The sequence below is a fragment of the Thermobia domestica genome, chromosome 6 (assembly GCF_964235325.1).
Source record: "Thermobia domestica chromosome 6, izTheDome1.hap1.1, whole genome shotgun sequence".
NCBI lineage: Eukaryota > Metazoa > Arthropoda > Insecta > Zygentoma > Lepismatidae > Thermobia > Thermobia domestica.
Window position 1 is genome coordinate 261024217 of NC_137459.1, and position 25007 is coordinate 261049223.

Sequence of the window (25007 nt, forward strand, 5' to 3'; positions counted from 1 at the left end):
ATTGTCAAGCTCATTGGTAATAGTTCTGATGATATTTAAGCTCAAGTTTAGGCAGAAAGGAACATGTTAGCTGGCCTGGGAATTTACAGGAATAACATCAAAAGACATGTTATTCGTAATTCAATTATTTAACACGCATTGACTGGACAACGCCGAAGGGATTTCTCTTCATCATTTACTTATATATCGCATTTATTTACCTTAAAATATGATATATTGCACAAACCTAGTGTTTGTGTGCGAAGGACGGGTATTTCTTTCAGCTAATATATTTGTTCTTATAGGCTGCTACTTATACTATATTGCTATTTATACTATACTACTTATAGGCTGCCGAAAATATGAAAACAAATGAAATTTAAAGGTGCATAGCTCCAAAATTGTGGTGCCTACCGTAGTCGGGTCAAGACTTCACTTGAGAACTAATATGTTCGCTATCCAAAAACACCTGTTTCAGAATCCTAAGGTTCTCACGCAACAACTTTTATAGAAGGTGTTTTTCTACGGTCACATAACTTGAAGTAACTACATCTATAAAAATTGTTGCGGAAGTATCGCAGGATTCTGAAACATGGAAATTTGGATAGGGCACATACTAGCTCATAAGTGAAGTCTTGACCTAACTACGGTAGTTCCCATAGTTTTAGAACTATAGACCTTTAAAGTTCATTTTTTTTAAATATATTTTCGGCAGCCTATAGCTCCGAAAGGAAGCATTTGTGCACCCAGGTTGGTCCCAAATGCATATGTGTGTATGTATGCATATACACGTTGTGAACATCACATGAATAGTGTCTTAAGATGATTTACATTTTTAATTTTTGCGTGAAATTATGAATATTATTACTATTTAATTAGGGATTTGCATATAAAGTTTATTGATATTTACATACGTATCAGCGGTAGCATATAATTTTTATTAGTATTTTTATGTATATATATTGTTTATTTTGTTATGTAACTGAATACTAATGAACAACAGGACAGGACTTCAGAGTGAAGCAATGATTTTGATATTAATTAATATTAACTTCGAAGAAGAAAGAAAATTCTATATTTTAGATACGCTAGTTTGCTTGCAGAGAGGCAGAGAAGACCTCACACACAAAAAAAACTTAAAGAAAGCATGTGTTCCTAACGGAGCGTTGGACTCCCACGTCGTGGAAGATTTTGGAATCAATGTAACCATCTGCATAAGGATAGAATACCTATGGGCTTCAGGTTTTGCTTAGATGGATAGCTAGTCTCATTTCTTAGTGTTGTTATAGGTAGGAGCATACACTATCACTACCGAGACACAGTTCATACAAATACAATACTTTAAAAAGTCATAAAATTTTTAGCGTATCGATGAGAGAATGCTGAATACAAAGAGGTGCTACTTTTTTAAGACACGCCCCTTTTTAGCATGTTAGACTCTTGAAGCGTCCCTTGGTCAACGGAACACGCTCAGAGAAAGAGAAGTTGACAATTTCAAAATTATGGACGAGTCCACTTGAGTTATAGTGGTAGCTGTCTAGAACGTTGTTTGTAATTGTTCCGCGACATCCGCTAGATGTCTCTGTAAAAAGATAGATGCCGTCTGCTCCGCTGATATATGCTTTGTATAATAGTATGTGTTAGGTTATGTAAATAAACTTTCTGGGTGTTTCCGTAGTTTTAGATATATTTAGTTCGATATATATTTTGGTTTGATATAAATGGCTTGTACTAATGGCAGTTTTAGGCCTAGTTAATGGTTGTGGAAGGTATTCAGAGAGACTAAACACAAACCTCAGTTGTTTTTTCTTTTTTTTTAAAAAAAAACCTAGACGAGATGCAATACTGTTACAAGAGAGAAGTGAATTCTCAAACAGTTCTATAATGATTATTATGATGTGTCAGGCTACTTCAGCCTTGTTTAGAGTCCTTTTAATTTGTTTGCATTTTGTATAGCTTATTTAAATTGTTTAATTAACATAAGTAAGCAACTCATCAGCGCAATCCTTCAATGCATCAGTTTCAGTAATTTTCAATATTCAATGTCACTTGTACAAACAGTTCCTGGTGTCGCCGATAGGTGGCTCCACCTGTCAAGTCGTGTAAGTAAACATGTCAAGTGACGAAGTTTGAATAATTTTGGTGCTTATTTTAATATTTCTTGTAAATACAGCACAGTGTGTGTGAGTGTAATATACTAAACTGAAGCTTGATAAATAAGCTATCAAACACACATAGTGACTATCAACGATGTTATTGAAGTGAACTACAAAGTGCAAAAGAATATGAAAAAGTGTAGTATATCGAGTTATCCAGGTCACTGGAAGCTTACAGGTGAGGGTGGTACCTTTCACCCCTATTCCAGTGAAGCGGGCTATAGTGGATTGGCCCAACCCAAAAGTTGGAAGAAACAATGGACCTTGAAGGAATATAACATTACAAGGGACAACCAGAAAAGACAGTTCCTCTTGAATCGCGATATAGTGAACATCGAATACTGAAATTCGGAGTCGTGTTTAACCGTCAGTTACTTGAAACGTTGTAGCATTCAGCTATGTGTTCGAAATAGCAGTGCGTTAGTAACAAACATATACTTAGTGCGTGTGTGCTTGGAAATGAGCATTAATAGGGAATTTACCTCCGGTAAATCGTCATTTACGCCGAACTAATATTCTCCTAGTGGAATGAGTGCGTAGGAGGTAGCACTAACATTTACAACAGTGCGGTTTACGAAACATCTATGTGGTGATATAAAACAAAGTGCAACATGTATTAAAAGTTACTAGTGGGAAGAGACAATGCTTTACCGTATATGTCGTGAAATGCTTCGCACAAGTTGTAACTTTTGCAGTTTGACATCACACGCCGTATCACCTGTCAACGTTACTTACAGTGAAGACTAAGCTAGTAACAGCATTATTGAACACAAACTCAATGCCTGATTTTAGGCAGTGTCAGATGCTATCTTATAGCATAGCTTATTGAAATACCGTATAATACAAGAACTGAGCCTTTTTGCTTGTATTAAGTATGCGGGTTTAGTGCAGTATAACGCCAGTGCGTGATATGATGACAGTCTAGTGAGAACTTTCTTCACACATAAACCTATTCACTAGTTTTATCGCACAAAGGAATACCCTGTTGAACCGCCACTGATGTAGCAGGAATCCAATGTCAGAGGAAAGATGACGGTAGAAAGAGCCTAGCAGCACGACACAAGGGAAAGGAGCATGGTCCCCAACATCGGAAGAAACCCTACCCGGAAGTGGATACAATAGTGAAAGCAGAGACACTTCAAGTAAGAAGAGCGCGGCGCAATAACCAAAACGTGCACGAACGATAAAAAATTGAGAGCTCATAAGTGTGATAAAGAAGTTTTAAAAATAAAATATATTTTTTTTTCTTTTCTCAGGTCTCATAGCGAGACCGCGCGCGCGAGTGCTCTTGTGTATAAAATATTTTGTGCCTCTGGAATTATTGAAGTGGTGAATTAAACAGGATTACCCTTGGAAATTTGACTTCTATTCTTGTCTGCAGTATGGCCGCAAGGTAATGTGTTACCCTTTTGTCTATCTTGTTTCCTTTTCAGGCCAGAAGCTGGGTCTATCTACGAGTCGTAAATACGATGAGCGTATTTTGGGAATCTTTCGCATACAGGATGGGTGTTAAAACCATAGTAACCTGTAAATTAGAGTTTCATGCCTAACAGGAATCTCATTTTGTTTGTTTTTCAAAATTTCAATTTTATTTAAATCAAGACTCTACCGACTGACTAATTTTAGTAAATTAACTTTGTGGCTGGAGGTTGCATTAATTTAAAGTAATTATCAGTATTCAGATAGAGATTCCTCCCACATTTGCATTTTTGAATATTAATTATTTTGGTATCACTTCCTCCCGCTCACAACGTAAGTATATATATATATATATATATATATATATATATATATATATATGTGTGTGTGTGTGTGTGTGTGTGTATGTATATATATACATATATCTATATATATCTTTATACGCATATACACATATATATACTTATATATACATATGTTTATATATATATATATATATATATATATACATATATACGTTTGTATGTGTATATATGTATATATGTATGTATTTAAACGTTTGTTTGTTTCTTTGCGTAGCAAATTTCTAAACAAGTTTCAATTGCATGGAATTTTTGGCAGCAAAGAAAATGCAGTACTACTACTACTACTACTACTAGTACTACTACTACTACTACTACTAACAATAATAATAATAATAATACCGATAATTGATATTTTTGTTATTGGTAATGATGGTAGTGTTTATTATATCAGTTCTTGTGGACATGAAATAAACTTCTTTTCTATATCCCTAAAAAGTATGATGATAAAAAACAAAGTACAGAAAAGTAACGCTAAGTATACTCAAATAATAAAATGCCAACTGTGTCATCATACGGATTGTCAAAGATGAATGTTTTGAGTGTGTACATATGAAGATTTTTCATTAGACGCTGAATCCGTAATGCAATTCATTTTTTGTTTGCATTTTCAAAGGTTGTAAGTCGAACACGCCATTTTGATGAAACACGAGAGAAAGTAGTAAAAAATATTATATGTGAGCCAGTGCTATGAACCAAGTAGGTGTGTCATTTATGCTTCATTTAGCAAAAAAAAAAAAAAAAAAAAAAAGAGGGGGGTAAAGTTTCGTGTTTTCTTTCTAGTGATCTACTACCCGGAAAGTAAACTAAAAGTCTTGCTTCTCGAAAATCCATTATGGCGCATACGTTCCAGATGCGATAAAATGTGAAATGACACCTTCGTTTTTGACAATTTGAAAGGAAGTTTTTAAAAGTATGCTGTGGTTTGCAATAGATGGTATGCGTTATATAGAATCTCAAAGGACCTAAAGAAAGCTTTGGTTTCCGAGCAGATCTTCATTACTAAGCCCCACCTTTGTGTGAGATTCTAAACTAATCACCCTCTCATGAAGAAGTAGCAATAGTACATAATATTAGCTTTTTGTTACAGATGTATTAAACTCAGGGAATATATTATGACCGTACACACATGCATCAAAGTTTGCAAAATGCTTTCTCGTCCGCGTAACATTTTTTGTTTGTGTGTGTGTGTGTGTGTGTGTGTGTCGCTTTTCGATAAAATACCGCTTTAAAATCTCTGATAAACCCAGCCCTGCCATAAATTTGGAAACAGAAGGGACATGTCTTCGCAACTGCTACACAGGAAAGTGCATGTGTCGTGATTGTGTTCATGACATAATAGAACCGTCTGTCAATAAATGTGGGCCAGTTAGAGAGGAAACCTCATTGCATAAATATATAATGCGGCGACAGGAAGAAGGGGTCGCTGTTGTTGCAGTATACAAGTATGATAAATTTAAAAAAAAAAAAAGATCGACATATTCAACATCCTGCAACCAATAACCATAGCGTAGCGATTTGTTTATATGTATTGCCATCGGAAGATTCCATGAATTTTCCTCTGTAAATGATCGGCCAAAATCCGGATGTCCAAGGCCAGCCCGGACACCAAGGGCGGTGAAAGCAATGAGCAAAGGCATACGTCGGCTTCGACTCCGAAAACAGAAAAGTATGGTCAGAGAGCAACAAATATCGACACGAAAAATTTGGAAAGTCACCAGGAATGGTTTTGATGTGAGACCCTATCGTCGGAGCACAGGCCATCGCTTTAATGACAGGTTTAAATCAATCAGTTGTCAGAGGCCAAAGCGATTGCTCCAGGGGCATGCAGACATTGGACATGAAAGTATCATTTTCGCATATGAAAATGTCTTCACCGTGGCGCAAAAATTTAATAAGAAGCATGTCAAAATCTTTGCTAGGACATCTGCAGAAGCGAAGGAGCGAACACTACGGATCCCGAGAGGCCATCAAACAACGTCAGTCATGGTATGGTGATTTTGTCCTACCAAGGGGCGACACCACTTTATTTCTGTCCATAAGGAGTAAAAACGGGTTGACACAACTACCAAACGGACTGTCCTGAAGGATATTGTGAGGTCTCTGAAAAACATGCTGTTTGCTGGAAAATAGGGTATTCCAGCAAGACTTACCTCCATCTCACAAGGCATGAATGTCCCAGTAGCGTCTGCGGGGTAATATTGTTCCATTTATTATTGCTGAGGATTGGTCATCAGGAAGTCTAGACCTTAGTCCGCTGGACTACTGCTTGTGGAACGTTATTGAGAAGAAGATCCAGTAACTTCAAGGCTCATCTCACCATGGCAGTAGGGGAGACACCCGTTGAAAACATCCGTGCTGCAACTGATGATTTGTCGAGGTGATTTGCAGCACATTTGTCAATGCCGGAGGAAGTAACTTCGAATGAATTACTGTTTCAGTACTTTTCTGTATCCCATGCTATAAAGGAGCCATTAATGCCTTTTTGTTTCAATTATTGTATGCTCTACCCTGACTAGTGTTTGTGACATAATTCATATCAAAACTAGATATATATTAAATTGATCTACGTCTTACAAAATTGTACGTGAGCATATACACAATTTTAACTATCAGATGTTGAGGAGTTACATTGTGTAACTGCAAATAAATTAATCAAATCCTGAAAAAAAAAATGTTCGAAACCTACAAGAAGGTATATTCTTTGAACTTAAAAAATAAAATAAATAAATAAATAAATAAATACGAATAAAAAAAATAATCAGAATCGGTACATCTATCTTGAAGTTATGCGTGAACATTCACATAATGAAATCAGTTAATTATGTTGTACAGTGGTTGAATAGTATCATAATCTAGATCCGAAGACTATAATCAAACCCTAATTAAACTTATACTGTATCAAAGGACCACGAAAGCATTTTTTTCTTAAACGAAAGATAAATAAACAAAATTAGTGCAGCCATGTCAGAATGGACGGAATCTAAGGCTGGGTGAAACTCATCACCCACTATTGAATATTATTCGAACACACACCACCAAAGATAATACTTAACAACTGATTCCAAATCTCAGTCAACACTTTTAGCGATCTGTTTACACAACCCCAATTCGACAGTAGTTTTATAACATCTATGGGGGAGACCGGGGCTATTTTAGTCAAGGGGCTGTTTGGGTTAAACTTAAGAAAAAATGTCACTGCGCACTTAATATGCGCATCAGTACGGTGAATTTGCATTCACATAATGAACATTCACATAATGAAATCAGTTAATTATGATGTACAGTGGTTGAATAGTATCATAATCTAGATCCGAAGACTATAATCAAACCCTAATTAAACTTATACTGTATGAAAGGACCACGAAAGCATTTTTTTCTTAAACGAAAGATAAATAGACAAAATTAATGCAGCCATGTCAGAATGGACGGAATCTAAGGCTGGGTGAAACTCATCACCCACTATTGAATATTATTCGAACACACACCACCAAAGATAATACTTAACAACTGATTCCAAATCTCAGTCAACACCTTTAGCGATCTGTTTACACAACCCCAATTCGACAGTAGTTTTATAACATCTATGGGGGAGACCGGGGCTATTTTAGTCAAGGGGCTGTTTGGGTTAAACTTAAGAAAAAATGTCACTGCGCACTTAATATGCGCATCAGTACGGTGAATTTGCATTCATTTGTGAGTTGGTTGGTAGAGGAAATGTTGTATATGTCGTTGATCTGCTGCTTTCTCATCAGTTGCTGTAAAGATTAGACTATTCTGAGCAAGGTGGCTTGCAATACTTCATATTTTGGTCTGATATAAAATAATATAAGATGATGAAGCTGTGTAAATGCATATATTTTTAAAATTATTGCCATACGCGTAAAACAAAACATCCGCACGTAATAACAGCCACTTTTGGTGCTCTTATCTGTCCCGTGTGAAAATAGTACACTCCTACGTAAACATGTGCAGAACGGGGTTATTTGAGTCGAAACAATTGAGGCTATTTGAACCAGTGGGAGCTATTTCAGTCAGGTGTAAACTTACATGAATATCTTTAATTTATGAAGTTTAGTTTTGTATTTATAGTTCAGCCTCCTATGTGATGCATGTATGTAAAACAAAACACTTCAATTTCTTTTTTAGATGGTACAAACATAGAAATCTAAACATAAATACAGCAAGTAGAATAATTAAGACAAGGAGAAGGCCATGAGAAGTGTAACAAAAAAATATTTGAGTTTATGTTGAGCTTCACAGCTCTGCAACTTTCCTTTTGAAACTTTGCGAAGGAAAGTGCAGTTCGAAAAGATGAGACTAGCTTGGGTGATAATAACGGAACAGTTCAAAGTACAAACCGAAAGTCATAGAACACTCCACAATACTGACAGAAGAAGAGGAGGAAGTTGGTGTTGAGAATTATGACTCCCACGAAAAAGGACTAAGCTGTACCAGGAAACGATTCGTAAAGCTGTGCGTTGATATGTAACAATAAATCAAATTCCACAACCTTTGAGAAACTAGCTGGTGAAGATTGGTTTTCAATTTTTATGAAAAAACATCTGAATTTATCATTACGAAATCCTGAGGGACTTTCGTGCTGAGGGCGTTAATAAGGGAACAGTGAGTCTTGAAATTCTTTAAAATCCGTTACTTCAACGATTGATCTCAACACAAAAACAACAGCGACAGCGTATATACAATGTGAGTGAACCAAAGTCATTACCAAAAAGGTGGCAAATTGGATGGTAGTTACGTTGAGATAGGCGAAAATGTCATTGTGATAGTCTCTTGGAATGCAGTTGGACAATACATCACATGATTTATTATTTTAAAGATCAGCGTGTGAATGAAGAATTTGTAAACAATCTACCACCGGCATCTCAAGTTTTCTTATCAGATAGCAGTTACGTTAATAAACAGCTGTTTGTTATCTGGCTTGAGTTTTTTTTTCTTCAAACAAACAGGGCTGAGGGAAAATGTTTGTTAGTTTTGGACGGACATATTTCTCACTGTTCGCTACAAGCTCTCAAATTTTGGGAGCATCATGGCATTGAACTTTTGTGCTTGTCACCTCACACCACTCATGTATTGCAATATTACAACCAATGGATAGAGCAGTCTATTTTCATGATATCGACCCATCAGATTCGAAAGTTCAAGTGATAATCGAATTTAAAAAATTCAATTTGGTAAAAACATTTAAGAGTACATTGAATATACAGCATATGATGGAACACCAACTTCAACATATGTTGTACAGTGCAAATTCTTCTCACTCTTACATAAAATGTCAAACGTGTCTCCACGAAGAAGAAGCAAAGTGCAGGTCTACTTACTTCTCCCGAAAATGTCCAACAGCTTCGCTCGAAACGGAAGTTATCAATTGAGGGATCTGGTAAAGCCTGCTCGAAGACGAAAAGAATAAAAATAAATAAATAAATAAATAGGTCTGTACCTTCAAGTGTTTCCTATGCTGCACGTGATGATGATAATGATTATAGTGAATCCTAAACCAATGTACCATTTGGATTTTGTAAGGTGAAATATTACTCTAAAGAACCAGTGAGCAGAAAAGAATGGATTCGCTGCCAACATTGTAAACAGTGGTACCATGAGATGTGTGTTGGACCTTATGGGATAAAACAGTTTGTGTCTAGCAAGTGCCTCTAGGTTACACATTTTTTGATAACTTTCATTTATCTTGTACTTCAGAAGTTCAATAAATTAGGGATAAGTTTGCTTGAAAATTAATGTTCATGTACTTTGCTTTCTCCAGCACAAGTTTTGGTTTTTATTTTGCTATATACATTTTATTTTGATTGACAAGACTACTCGTTAATGTGATTTGAACATAAATCTTATTGTAAGCTATTTTTTTTATTTTAAAAGTTAGATTTGAACTATAGTTTTCATTATTGTGTATTCTTTTTATTTACTGACAATTAATGCAGAAAATGTAAAACTATCCGAAGTTTCTTTTTATGTTATTCTGTCAGGAGTTCCTTTTTTTCTCGTTTGTTTTTACAAGTGTTTACTTCAAAGAGAATAATTCAAATCATTCTAGGATGAATCTATACTTGTAAGGTATTATTTAGCACATAAAAAAAAATTAAAAGTCTTGCATTACTACAAAGCTGAATGAGTTTTAGCTTATCCTGAAAAACCTTTCCTAATTAATTGCTACACTTATTTTATTTTACTATAAAGTTATGTTTTTTTTAAAAATTATATAGAAAGGAATATAATTTAAGAATATATTTGAACACTAAAGTAATTATTGTAAACAATGTTGATACAGTGAAATACCCAAATAGCACAATGAGAAACCCAAATAGCCCCGTGATTTCTACTAGTTCCGAGTTCTGCCACTTTTATTTTACTTTATTTTTATTTTTATTTTTATTTGAATTTCTGTGATTTAACAGGTTCTTTATTCTTTAATATGTTGTAATATAATAATGTACTTAGATTATGGCCTAATTATTTAAACTCTAAAGTGTGTCTTTTTTTTTTTAATTTTGAGTTTTTCCTTACTATACTCAAATAGCTCCGGTCTATCCGTGATCAGTTTGTGTCTTCAAAACGCTAGTAGCGTAAACGAAAAGTATAGAAAACATAATATGGACTGCCAATGACTCGAAGGTAGTAATATGGTCTGATGAATTGACTTTCTCCTTGTTTCCAACAACCGATACAGTTCACGTTTGGCAGGTTTTCAAAGAGACGAAAGTTTCTAATTTCCTGCTACCTATCCTTAAGCATTACAGCAGCTTTCTTATTGTGTGGGGTGCAATTCTGTATTATTAAACTCTTTCTGATATTACTATCAATAAATGAATTACTGTCAGTGATTATTTGTGCAACTAAGGCGGTCCAGTGCATCTTATGGCATGGATGATGTTTCCTCAAAAAGAGGCAGTCCTTCAAGACAACAATATATCAATGATCTTATTTCAGATATGGTTTGAATTACATCAAAGTTTATAGAAGCATGGGAATTGATGCTAATAAATCACTGGTTATGTGATCAGAATGCAAAAAATGAAGAGTAGGTAGTACCGGTAGCCCTCTACACCAGATCACGTCCTTGATCACTACGTTCATATCCATAGAGAGTCTCCAGCTTAAACATCCAATAAAATAACAATACATGCCTTCCAATCTATTTAGTTTATTGCTACAAAGTTTAGTTCTACAAGTAGAGAAACTCAACTTTACTTATTTATTATTATTATTATTATTATTATTATTATTATTATTATTATTATTATTATTATTATTATTATTATTATTATTATTATTTTAGTTGTGGGTGATTGGAATCACACTGCGCAATACTGAAAAGTGTACGAAGTGCATCAGTAGCGGAAGGCGTCAATAGCAATGTAGACTGTACTCTGTACAGTAGAATGTGTTATGTGACTGCATGCTAACCTTCGCCCAGCTTAAATCTGTAAGATTCATGCAACGTCGTTTCCTTATTCAGTGTTGTCTACAAGTTAGAAACAACGCACTTATGTTCAACTTCATCAAAAAAAAAAAAAAAAAAAAGCCTTCATGAAACTGGAAGTTCGTTGTCGGCTCACCATACAAGTGTACTCTTGCAGATGCCAGTGCTGAAGAAATGTGTACGTATTAACAACAAAGCCCCACGCACTCCACAAAAAAAAAAAAGTAAGGGATTTGTGGAAAAATATATGTAGGTTTACCAAACTTCATGTCGTGATCTGCTTGATCTATGCGATTGTATTCGTGCTACTATTGATCAGTGTTGGGCAAATTTCAATTGAATTAACAATTAACAATTAATCTGTAAATTTAATTGTTAATTGCAATTAACAATTGAAATAAGTAATGGTTAATTGTTAATTGCAGTTGGCCATTGAAAAAGGAGAATCAATTGCAATTGATCAATTGATTGAAAGTAATTGCAGTGGAAAGTAATTGCAATTGAATTCTGTAATTCAATTGCAATTGAAATTAATTGGCAATTGATTCAATTGCAATTGATTTCCACAGCAATTACTTTCAATTGATTGATCAATTGCAATTGATTATCACTGATTAATTTTCAACACTGTAGTTCAGAGAGGGCGTGGGGCAATGAAAACTTTAGCCACGACCAATTGACTCACCACCCGTCGTGACCCACGACCCACCGTGACCCACTGTGACCCACCACCCACCATAAACCACTCTTACCCACTGTGACCCACAGACCCACCAAAACCCATTGTCATCTACTCTGACCCATGATTCACGACTTCTTCTCTACTGACTTAAGAGTTTAAACTTGTAATAAAACAAGCCTATAAAATTATCACTCATCGGAGTTTGAATTTCTACGATCAATCGCTCAAGCACCGCACTAATACAATAACGGCGGATCTGACCTTTCTAATATAAATAAAATAGAGTTTGTTCGTGTGTCTGTCTGTCTATCTTTGTGCGGCCTGTGGACGATACGAGTGGACCGAAACTTTTCAAAATTTGGTCACGGGTAGCTTGGTCTAGGCCCCAGACCAAGACGAAGAGCTTTTTTTAAATTCCTTACCTGGGGGTCTCCAGGGGACGCTTACCGGTACCGGCCTGGGGACCAGAAAAGTCGACCGAGAGTTACCAAATTTTGGTCAAAGATACCCTGGTCCAGGTCCCACACCAAGGCAAAGCGTTTTCAACAAAATTCGAACCAGGGGGTCTCAGGGGGGCGTTTACCGGGACATGTAAAAGTAGAACGATATCAGTGTCGATTTCATAGTTTTCGCTGTCGCTGAGATCCATGGTGAAACTCCGATCGCATTAACTTCCAAATTCACCGTGTTCGGCTGCGGGCTGTGGGTCAACGGGGGTTGGGGATACCGAAACGTAAAAGTAATCCAAAATGACCGATATTAGTGTCAAATCCATAGTTTTCGCGGTTGCTAATATCAATGGCTACACTACCATTAGCGATGACTTTCAAATTCATCCACCGTTGTATGCGGGCCTTGGGTCACCAGAGGGGGGAATTCCGAGACATGTAAAAATAATCGAAAATGACCGATATTAATGTCAAATCCAAAGTTTTCGGGATAGCTGAGCTCAATGGTGAAACTCAAGACCGCGTTTACTTTCATATTTAGCCCCCATCAGCTAAGAAAGGGGGGCATTATAAAGGGGATCACGAGACATGTAGAAATAATCCACAATGACCGATGTCAAATCCGTAGTTTTCGCGGTGGCTGAGATCAATGGTGATACTTTCATTAGCGATGATTTTCAAATTTAGCCACCATTGTATGCGGGCCGGGAGTCACCGGGGGTGGGGAATTGCGAGACATGTAAAAATAATGGAAAGTGACCGATATTAGTGTCAAATCCATAATTTTCGCTGTCGCTGAGATGAATGGTGATACTTAAAATGCGTTGACTTCCAAATACAGACCCCATCGGCTGTGGGCCAGAGGCATTGTTTTTTTTTTTTTAATTGGAACCAGAGGATTATAGGGACTTTTACCGGCATATGTAAAAAGTAGTAGAAAATGGCAGATGCTAGTGTCACATTCATAGTTTTCGCGGTATTGGTTGGGGGTTGGTGGGGGCCAGAGGAAATTTTTTCACAATACGAACCAAGGGGGTCTGAGGGGTGGTTCACCGGGACATGTAAAAGTAGTAGAATTTGTGTCGAATCCATATTTATTGGGGTTGCTCAGACGTATAGTGACACCCCCGATAGTGTATACGTTCAAATTCAGCCCCCATCGGCCTTCCCAATGAAAACACATGTACGTTGTTGGATATATTCACACAAAATATATCCAATTTTAGAAATGTTTCTTAATTGTTCTCCCGTTGTTCAGTTCGTTTACATTGATATTTTATCTGATCCATGCGAAGAACGGGCATAACAGCTAGTACGAAATGGTAAAGTGTTTGTTATGGAACAAATTACAACGAATTCAATTATATAGATAATAATTATAATTAATAATTATTTCCTTGTTGAATTATAGATACTTTTCAGTGGAAAACTGAATAAAATTTAAAAGTCCCAAATCAACGTAAAGTAGACCAACGTAAAGGAAAAATGTATAAAATTTTCCATATAATTAAGCTTACAAACTTAAATGGAAATTTAGCTTAATTACATGGAAATTTTTTGAGTCGTTTTGTGCGCCTATTTCCTCGTTTTCTGCGTCACCGGAAATGGGTCAATGTTATCCTACAAATATATTGAAACAAGTTAATGCTGTTCCGTCAGGAACGATTTCGAGGTCGTTTCCTTCATATCATCTTGTGCGTGTTTTCTACCGTTTTGTAAACCTATTTCCACGTTTTGCGAATCAATGGTAGTAGGTCAAAATGGGCATTCAATGTGGGAAGAAAAATGATCCACTCTCCCACCAGTATCGAATTTCAAGGTCGCTTTTTCGCATTGTTTAGTGCATGTTTTTACCGTTTCTGCGCATATTTTCACGTTTTGTAGGCCAACGAAAGTGGGTCAAAGACGACCTACAAATATGGCAGAAAAAGACATATCCATTCCACTTTCAAGGTCCATTTTGACCCTCTCCCACTGATGCACAAAGCGACACAAATCATGCAAAAAAAAAAAAAAAAAAAAAAGTGAAGAAAACGACCTCGACATTCGATGGTGACGGAACAGCATTAAGTTATTCCGCTATACTTGTAGGCCATTTTGACCCATTTTCGTTGTCGCACTAAAGTGGAAATAGGAGCACAAAACAGTACAAAGCAGGCACTATACGATGCGAAAGAAACGACCTCCAAATTCGATAGTGGCGGAACAATGGCTCTATTTCCTCACACATTGATGAACCATTTTGACGCATTTCTGGTGATGCTCAAAACGTGGAAGTAGGCGAACAGAACGGTACAAAATACACACTAAACGATGCGAAAGAATCAACCTCGAAATTCGATAGTGGCGGAACAGTGAGCCATTTAACTCCCACTTTAAAGCCCCGTTTAACTCACCTCGGGTGATGCGCAAGACGAGAAATAGGCGCAGAAAACTTTAAAAAAAGGCTCTAAACGATGCGAAAGTAACGATCTAGAAATTCGATAGTGTCGGAACAGTGGGTCATTTTCGTCACACCTTGGAGGCTCATCTTGACACACTTCTAGTGACGAACAAAACGTGGAAATAGGGGCACAAAACGTAACAAAACAGGCACTAGTCAATACGAAAGGAAGGACCTCGAAATTCGGTAGTGGCGGAGGAGTGAGTCATTTTCGTCACACTTTGGAGGTCCATTTTGACACACTTCTGGTGACGCGCAAAACGTCGAAATAGGCGCACAAAAGGGTACTCGGTGTGAAATTAACGACCTCGAAATTCGATAGTAGCGGAACTCTTGGTCATTTTCGTCCCATCTTGGAAGCCCATTTTGACCCACTGAAATAAGGGCACGAAACCGCTCGAAACATATACTAGTCGATACGAAAGGAAGGACCACGAAATTCGGTAGTGACTGAGAAGTGGGTCATTTTCATCACACTTTGAGAGCCCATTTTGACACACTTCTGGTGACGCACAAAACGTACAAAACAGGCACTAAACGATGCGAAAGAACCGACCCCGAAATTCGATAGTGGCGGAACAGTGAGCCATTTAACTCCCACTTTAAAGGCCTGTTTAACTCACTTCCGGTGACGCACAAGACGAGGAAGTAAGTACAGAAAACTTTTTTAAAAAGTAGGCACTAAACGATGCAAAAGAAACGACCTAGAAATTCGATAGTGTCGGAACAATGGGTCATTTTGGTCACACTTTGAAGGCCCATTTTGACACACTTCTGGTGACGCGCAAAACGTGGAAATGCGGGCACGAAACAGCACGAAGATTCAGTAGTCGATGCAAAAGGAAGGACTTCGAAATTTGGTAGTGGCGAAGTGGGTCATTTTCGTCCCACCTTCGATGCCTATTTTGACCGTCTTCCAGTGACGCACAAAACGTCGAAATAGGCGCACAAAAGGGTACGCGGTGTGAAATTAACGACCTCGAAAATCGATAGTGGCGGAACAGTGGGTCATTTTCGTCCCATCTTGGAAGCCCATTTTGACCCACTTCTGGTGACACACAAAACGTGGAAATGGGGGCACGAAACAGCACTAAAATTCAGTAATCGATGCAAAAGGAAGGATCTCGAAATTCGGTAGTGGCGGAGAAGTGGGTCATTTTCGTCCCACCTTCGAGGCCCATTTTGACCGTCTTCCAGTGACGCACAAAACGTCGAAATAGGCGCACAAAAGGGTACGCGGTGTGAAATTAACGACCTCGAAATTCCATAGTAGCGGAACTCTTGGTCATTTTCGTCCCATCTTGGAAGCCCATTTTGACCCACTTCTGGTGACGCACAAAACGGAAGTAGACGCACAAAACGATGTTAAGGAAACGACCTCGAAATTCGATAGTAGCGGAACTCTTGGTCATTTTCGTCCCATCTTGGAAGCCCATTTTGACCCACTTCTGGTGACGCACAAAACGGAAGTAGACGCACAAAACGATGTGAAGGAAACGACCTCGAAATTCATTGGTGGCGGAAGAGCAATAATTTGTTCCGTCATATTTGTAGGCCCATTTTGACCCACTTCCGGTGATGCACAAAATGTGGGAATAGGCGCACAAAGCGACACAAAACACGCACAAAAGATGCAAAACAAAGTACCTCGATATTCGTTGGTGGTGGAACAAGTTAATGACGCCGTGAACACCAATATAAGTATATACTGTAGTTCTTACCAGGGGGCGCGGTGGGTCAGTGGTGGAACGTTCACCTCCGGTGCTTGAGGTTCCTGGTTCGATCCCAGCTCGCGCAGTTTGGACTTTGTGGTGGACAAACACCGTGCTCGTGGATTTTCTCGGAGTTCTCCCGTTTCCTCCCACTTTCTTCATTTCATTCATTTCCCATCATCACCGTCTCCTTTAGCCTAACCGGCATAATCGTGGGACGTAAAACTAAAGATTTCATATAATTTTTTGTAGTTCTTACCATCAAAGCTGAGAACTGCACGGTCCAATTTTTTAGCCAAAGTAGAAGCCCAACCGGAATAGTGATGTCAACCAGCCCGGCTCGGTTCAACTGAGCGTACAGCTTGAGCTGGCTTGGTTGGGATTACCCATCGACTGGGCTCAATTGAGCCAATGGCTTGAACCGGCTCGGTAAAGGCGAGTCATCGACTCGGCTCGATTGGAGCCAATGGCTCGAACCAGCTCCGTTGAAACGAGTACATAGGCTGGGTTCGAGTTAGCTTAACTGAGCCAATGGCTCGAACCAGCTCGGTTGGGGTAAGCAATCAGCTCGGTTCGGTTCGGCTCGTGTGAACTTTCGGCTCGAGCTGGCTCGGTTGGATGAGCTGTTGGCTCGGCTCTCTTCTCGGTTCGGCTCGATAAGTGAATGAGCTGTGAGCGAGCCGCTTGAGTCGTTGACAACCCTAAACCCGGGTCGAGCAGTTTTAAACTTGTTTGGCTGGAGTCCCATAACTTCTAACAATTTTTGGCTCGAGTCCGAATACTTGCTCCTCCTGAACTCAAGCCAAGAACCTCGTGACCGATGTCCTTGCCTCCTGAAGATTTCTTGACTACCGAGAACGACAGTTAACTAATTTTTAGTATTCCGATACAAACCGCCTATATTCAATGTTTATACAGGTACACGGTGTTATAATAATAATTAGTTATAGTAGTAGTAGTAGTAGTATCATTGATCATTATATTGTCTATGTAGGATACTTGAAGATAGTAGTACTTGAAACTACACAAAGGATTTAGCTCGAATTGGCTCGACTCGACTGGAAACTCGATCCGAATTCGAGTCGAGTTGGGGGAAATTTTTCGAGCCAAGATCTCGAGTTGAACTCAAAGATGTCTGCTTCGAGTCGAGTCGAGTTTTAAAGAAAACTCGCTCGAACTCGCTCGTGCTCATTCCTATTGTATGCATGACGGGCATATAGAGTTCTTTCGAGGGGGATAGAACCATAAACATAATATATTTAAAAAATACTTAGTTTCACGGCTTTCTTCCCAGGGGGGGGGAAAGGGATGGTAGGTATCCAGGTATCCAGCATTTGTTATAAGTACCTTATTTGAAATATGTAAAACAGTAACAAGTGGACAATACAATATACACACATCTTCTTATCTTCAGTTTTAATTGCTGATTTCAATTGCAATTAACAATTACAATTAACAATTACAAGTTTCAATTGTCAATTGCAATTAACAATTGAATGTTTCAATTGCACCCTTTGCAATTGACAATTAACAATTAAAAGTTTCAATTGCCTGGTGACCAATTAACAATTAACAATTGACGAAAATTTAATTGCAAATTTTATGATTGAATTCAATTGCAATTGAAATTAATTGTCAATTACAAATTGAAATCAATTGCAATTGAAATCAATTGCAATTGATTTTCAAAGCAATTACTTTCAATTGATTGATCAATTGCAATTGATTTCAATTGATTTTGCCCAACACTGCTATTGATGATGTTACAGTGGAAACGCTAAAAAGCATGTGGTGAGAAGTAGTATGGGTTCGTCGTCTATCTACAAATGGTGCATATATTGAAATATGTTATATCATTTATAGGAAAATCATTTATTGTATTATGTAGTGTTGTAATTGTCTGTGCCTGGACCACGTATTGGTCCGAATAAAAGGCATTTAGAACACTTGCTTGAATTTGACTTTGGGAATGGAATTATTAGTTATTAACTTCTTAAAGCAATGCAATACAGCAAGGCAGGAAAAATAAAAAGACGGAACTGTGCAGTGAATAATTGTCTCAAAATTTTACTTATTGTGTGACCCTATTAACCGATGGCCTAAATAAGTAGGAATTTGTGCATTGTCTTTTTCCCTTGAAAATTCGAAGTACAGTTAGTCACAAAAGTATATGTACAGCACGTAACAGCCAAAGCAAAACTATATGATGTGAAAAGTATGGGAGGTATTAATGCAGAGTGGCGCTATTTGTAGTCGAGGATACCAAATTGGAAAATGTACAAATACTGTGCTGACGCGTTTGACCATTGAGACGTTAAAGGATAATAACTGTACAAACAGCGAAATGAAGGTCAAAAAGGTTTCAGTACACAACAGGAATATTAGCAAACCTTGTGCTTTCGACGTTACTGTGTGAACGAATGGCGCTATGGGACTTCAGTCCTGTGTGGCAGTAGCAGTGTGTCAGTCAGAACGAGCAACATAGATGTAACCAGGAAAGCAGTTGTACAGAATAAAACGGAACTACCGAGGCGAATTCACGAAGTTACATGAAGAAGGACAATTTCTTTGACAACTAGTGACATACGTTACGGAAACACAATCTGATGCGTAGTCTGAGATAAAGAGGTATAAGTAAACAAAATGTTATGAAGATCGAAAGCGTAGCAGCCGTCCAACAAAATTGGAAATATATAATCAAGAAGCTATTCTACGAACGATCAGGAGTGAACCACGAACGAGTGCTCCGAAACATCCTAGCATGATGGAAAAAAAATGATTATGGTGTGAAAGTTATGCCTAAAAGCGTTCACAGGTTATCAGAAAAGCGGGATATAATGATTGTGTCGCTAGGAAAAGTTCTTTGTGAGTCCGATAAGAAGAAAGAAACGTAGTAAGTTTGTAAGCAAAGATGTAGACAAGCCAATAGCCTACTGGAATTCAGTGTTATTCAGCAATGCAAATAAATTCATAGTCTCCAGATCGGATGGACGAGTTAGAGCGTGGAGGAAACCCAATACTCACATGAATCCTAAGAACTTATGTCCAACTGTGAAGTAGTGTATTTGCTACGAATGCATGTGTGCAGCTTGAGTAGGGAAGTTGCAGTTCATTGAGGATACGATGGATAAACATTTTATTTAAACATTTTAAAAGCAAATCTTCACGCCAGTGCAGATAAATTACAACTTGGACCTCGTTTGTTTTCCAGCAAGGTAACGACCCGAAGCATAAAGCCAGAAGAGTTCAAAAGTGGTTATTATACAATGTTTCCAAGCAACTGCATTCACCTCCACAATCGCCAGATTGCAGCCCGATTGAACATCTATGGGCTGACTTGGGTACTGTTCGTAAACGTCACAAGTAAGGAACAACTGAAAGCCACAGAGAAGTGGAGCATGATTGAAAATATGGTTAATAATAATAATAATTAATAATAATAATAATAATAATAATAATAATAATAATAATAATAATAATAATTTGATCAAAGAACTAATATTGGCTATTTTGTAGCAGAATATAATGTTTCTACATCGTTATTTATGCAAGCATTTCATTTTTATTCTTTACAAAGAACAATGAAAATTAGAGATGCATACGTAAACGTTGGCGCATCACTTCTTGTAAACTAAATCTTGATGATGTTCAGCTTATTTTGCACTCAAGACAGTAAAGTTGTTTTTTTTTTTTTTTTTTTCAGAGAAGGGGTTAATAGTCACTATTAGGTATGAATTATTATGTGTGAATACACAGTGTTTACGAGTGAAGCACTTAATTGAAAGATACACACACTAACTCGAAGCAATATCTCAATGTGACAGTTAATAACGTATTACCTACTCTAACATATAAAGCTCCTCCATGCTTCGAAGTTGCCTGTTTCATAATCAGTTTAGGAATTTCCTAGCTGTATTGAGCTTCTGCCAGAGTAAATGATCACTGCACTATAAACCATTGTGGCCTTTAATTAATGATGCAATTAGTGTAATTTGTCGTGCGGTTACTACCAGCCTCGTTTATGATGAGGATTCAGTGTGTTTCAACAACTCAGGTAAGGGGTTTTCTACTCTCTAAAATGATAATCTAGATATGAATTTTTATTTCACCAAATGATTTCTTAGAAAACATACTCATAAATAATTATTCGAAATAAATAAATAATATAGCAGAAGTAACTTGTATATTGGGAATATTAGAAAGAGGCTGAAAAATGATTATTGCTCAGGAATTAAAACGATGCATGTTCGAATAGCACTGCTGTAACTGTTTCTAACATCAAATACGATGTGTACAGTGATAATTAGAGCCACATCTTACATAATGAGTTTTTGAACAACGTAAGTTTTCTTTAAACGCGTTTTTTTTTTTTTAATTACACATATTTAAGGGATGGAAGTAGGTTTCTGATTCAAATTTTTAACAAGTATACTTCCTTATAGTGAAAAAATGCACCTTATCGATCTTTAGCAAATCATGATTTTACAGTCTGCAGGAAAAAAAAAACTGCAACATGAGCATGTAAGTTTATCGTGAAACAATGAGGTGTTTTGCTCCAAAATAAGTGTTTAGAGGAGGACACCAAGATTTCTGCTGACGTAATACGTTCCACTTAGACGTTATGTTGATTCCCTGCACTGTTACGCTTATGTTGCATTTTTTTTTTCTGCGGACTGTACATATGCACTCTACTTTCTTGCCCTAACAGGTTTGTTAAGTTCAAGGCGGAAATTTGGTTGCCAATAACTCGAGAACTAAAGGTCTCCACTCAGCAAAACTTGAAGTGTTGGTAGAATTTAACTAATTATGGAACACGGAGGCAGTGGGCGCATTTACAAAAGCTCTTCATTGAATTCTGCCCTTAACCAATTTAATCCAATTTCAACTTTGTGTTTCTATTTCTGTGAGAGACATCTTAGTATTGTCCTCTTATCTGCGCTTAGATCTCTCTAAAGGTCTTTATGCTATTAAATTTCCAGTTAAAAGTTTGAAAGCTTTTCTATCTTCTTCCATTCTGAATTCATGATCTGCTCACCTGAGCCTCCTAGACTTAATCACCCTCACAGTTATGTAAGTTGTATAAATATTCAATTCCTCGTTATGATATTTCCGCCATTCTTCATTGCCGTCCGCCTTGAGTTAGAATATTGATCTTAGAATTTTATTTTCAACTACTTTCAGTTTGCGATGTTCCTTTAAAATAAGTGACCATGTTTCTCGACCCTACAGTACAACATGTATAATTATAGTTTTTTTTTTTTTTTTAAATATATTTTTAAGCTTCAAATTATTCGATAGGAGTCGCGAAAGCGAAATATTTAGGACTGAATAAAACACAAATTCCCTGTTTTCGGTCAACATTTATTTATTTTACGAATATGGATTTGTATTGCTAATGTTGATCTTAGTTATTTGAAAGTATCCACTTTGTAGAAAGTATTAATTGGAATTCTAACGTGTCCTCATTTGCAATATTACGGTCACGATGAACTTTCTCTCTGTATTTAGTTCTAAATTTATGTCACTACAAGAATTTAATAAAACTCTTACATTTCTTTCTATCAGATTTATATCGTCAAAATAAATCATAAAACAGTGAGTGTCACTCAGCTCTAGATCTTGGTTGCTAGATCTTAACAAACTTAATATGCGTTTGAAATGCCCTGGTGTGTATTCATTTGGTTCTTGTGTTATTAACTACCGGTATGAAACTTGGGGTTTGTACTGAAGTAACTACAAACTCGAAATCCGATGACAAATAACTCGAGGATAAAATTCTTGCACAACAAAATATTTCATATGCGTATTAAGCTCATGGTGGTACATTACCTTTTTTTTTTTTTTTTTAGTTCGAATGAATTTCAGGAATCAGTTTAAGTAAAAGTCGATTTTACCGAGATAAAACCCGACTTCTATGCCCAGTAAATCTGAAACTAAAGATTTGTCCGCCATAACATTTCATATGATGCTCGAATGCTTGCAGAGATCGTTAACCCTAAGAACACCAGGGGGGGATTGAAGGCCCATAAATTATTTTTGTTACATTTTGTAACATTTCAAATTGCACAAAAAATCAGAAAAAAATATTGCCAAGCTTGACCCCATTCATCATAAAACGTACTTGCTAAGTTTTTAGTGTTTTGTTTTCTTCTATTTATAAATAAAGAAAGTGCTCTAGGCCTCAGAGGACCCTCCCCCCCGTGGTAGTACTCAGGGGCTATTCACAGCATACGCTAACTGCTATATTCCAGTGTTTTGGCTATTTATTTTATTTTCCTTTGAAACAATTTTGGTATTACAACATGCAGAGGCACCCTGAGTTAATATTCTGGCGCAGTGTTGACAACTGCACTTTACTATTAAAATTTAGTATATGTATTTTTTTTTTTAGATTATTTTTGGCACCTAAATATATATAAACAAAGAAAGAGAATCAAGTTTCAATAGTGATTGGAAAGAACTATACTGCTGCACCTCTGGTATTATCAAATATGTTTAATCATAGAATCTACAAGCAGCAGCCTGCAATACTGACTGAGAACGCTTATTTCATAGGAAATTGTCAGTTCGGTATTCTGTGACTGTGACTGTATGTGAGAATCTGCAGCAGCATTGGAACAACGACAAATAGTGCTTTTTCCCAAAGTTCAATTGAAAAATGAAATGAAATCTTTAAGTTTTACGTCCCACGGTTATGCCGGTTAGGCTAAAGGAGACGGTGATTATGAGAGATGAGTGAAAATGGTGGAATGAAGAAAGTGGGAGGAAACGGGAGAACCCCGAGAAAACCCACGAGCACGGTGTTTGTCCACCACAAAGTTCACTTGGCGGCAAAGTTCAATTGAGAAAGAACTTAAATAACTTTTAAATAAATATGACATGTAACTTTATGTTGAGTTGGCAACACTGCATCTCTGGTGACATCCCCTATAGTGTGCAAGGGGGCGCTAGCTCAGTTGTAGAGCGTTCACCTCCGGTGCTTGGGGTCCCTGGTTCGATCACAGCTCGCGCCGTGTGGACTTTGTGGTAGACACACACCGTTCTTGTTGTTTTTTTCGGGTTTCTCCCGTTTCCTCCCACTTTCTTCATTCGACCATTTCATCCATTTCTCATAACCAACCGTCTCCTTTAGCCTAACCGGCATAACCATGGGACGTAAAACTTCAAAATTTCATTTCATTTTTCCTATAGTGTTCAATGAACGACCCTCTCACTGTCTATCTTTTCGCGAAAACAAAATTTGAAAGAATTTCGCCACCCCAAAAATAACCGGGATGAAATTATAAAATATTAATCCTGAATTCATTTGGATACTGAGATGTACTCTTCCCCATTCTATCCCACTTTACTACACCACCACCAAAATGCTTTTAGAAGCCGCCTTTGTATACATACTACACTGTACTAAGTCGCTATTGATCCGTTTGATATAAATTTGCTACACAAACAATTAAAATAAATAGGTCATAGTTACTGACATAAACAAAAAATTGTAACTTAAACAATTACACACATATAGTTGACACCACTGTACATAAAAACCTCGTAATGTTAGAGAATAAAAATATATGATGTCTTAGACATCCCAAGTTGATATCAGACAAGATAAATTATTTTATGTGAGAAATAATGTCCTTATGCGGTGGACCTCAGAGGTCCCACCGTTGGTCTTCCTAGGGTTACCCTTTACTGCCAAGCTTAGACAAAATCGGATATGCTTTATTGATCGTAATTTAGTGAAATGTCTTCATTTCATTAAATCCAAACTCAAATTTGATAGCCAATAACTCAAAAACCAATAACTTGCATACCATAATTCTTCATGCACGTAATAAGCCAGATAGGATGGGATTTGGTACCATACCAAATTTCGTCAAGATATGATTAGTGTCGTTGATAGCAAACCACTTTACACTAAATCAAATCCCAAAGTTGAAGCCCAATAATTTATGAACCAAAGATCTGCGTACCAAAATATGTTGCATTCATATTAAGTTCGTTAAGTTATACAGAGCAAAATATGAACAGTAAAGCTAATATGTTTCGTCCTTCGTTTGCAATCTCCTAAGATTGTTTAAGTACAAAAGGATTACTTGTATAAATAATTATTATTTAATTAATTATTAAAAATAATAATTATTTAAATAATAATTCCAGGGTGAGCATGGTGGAAATTACTTGTATAATTTAATTTATAAAATATATACTTGATTCGTTTTACTTTCAAGTACTTTCAAGAAATGATAGCATTGGCGATTCTAAGCAATAAAAGAAAACATTTGAATATAGGTCCTATTTTCAATGGTTTGGGAGCTACAGATTATGAACCATTTTTGGCTTTATGATGTT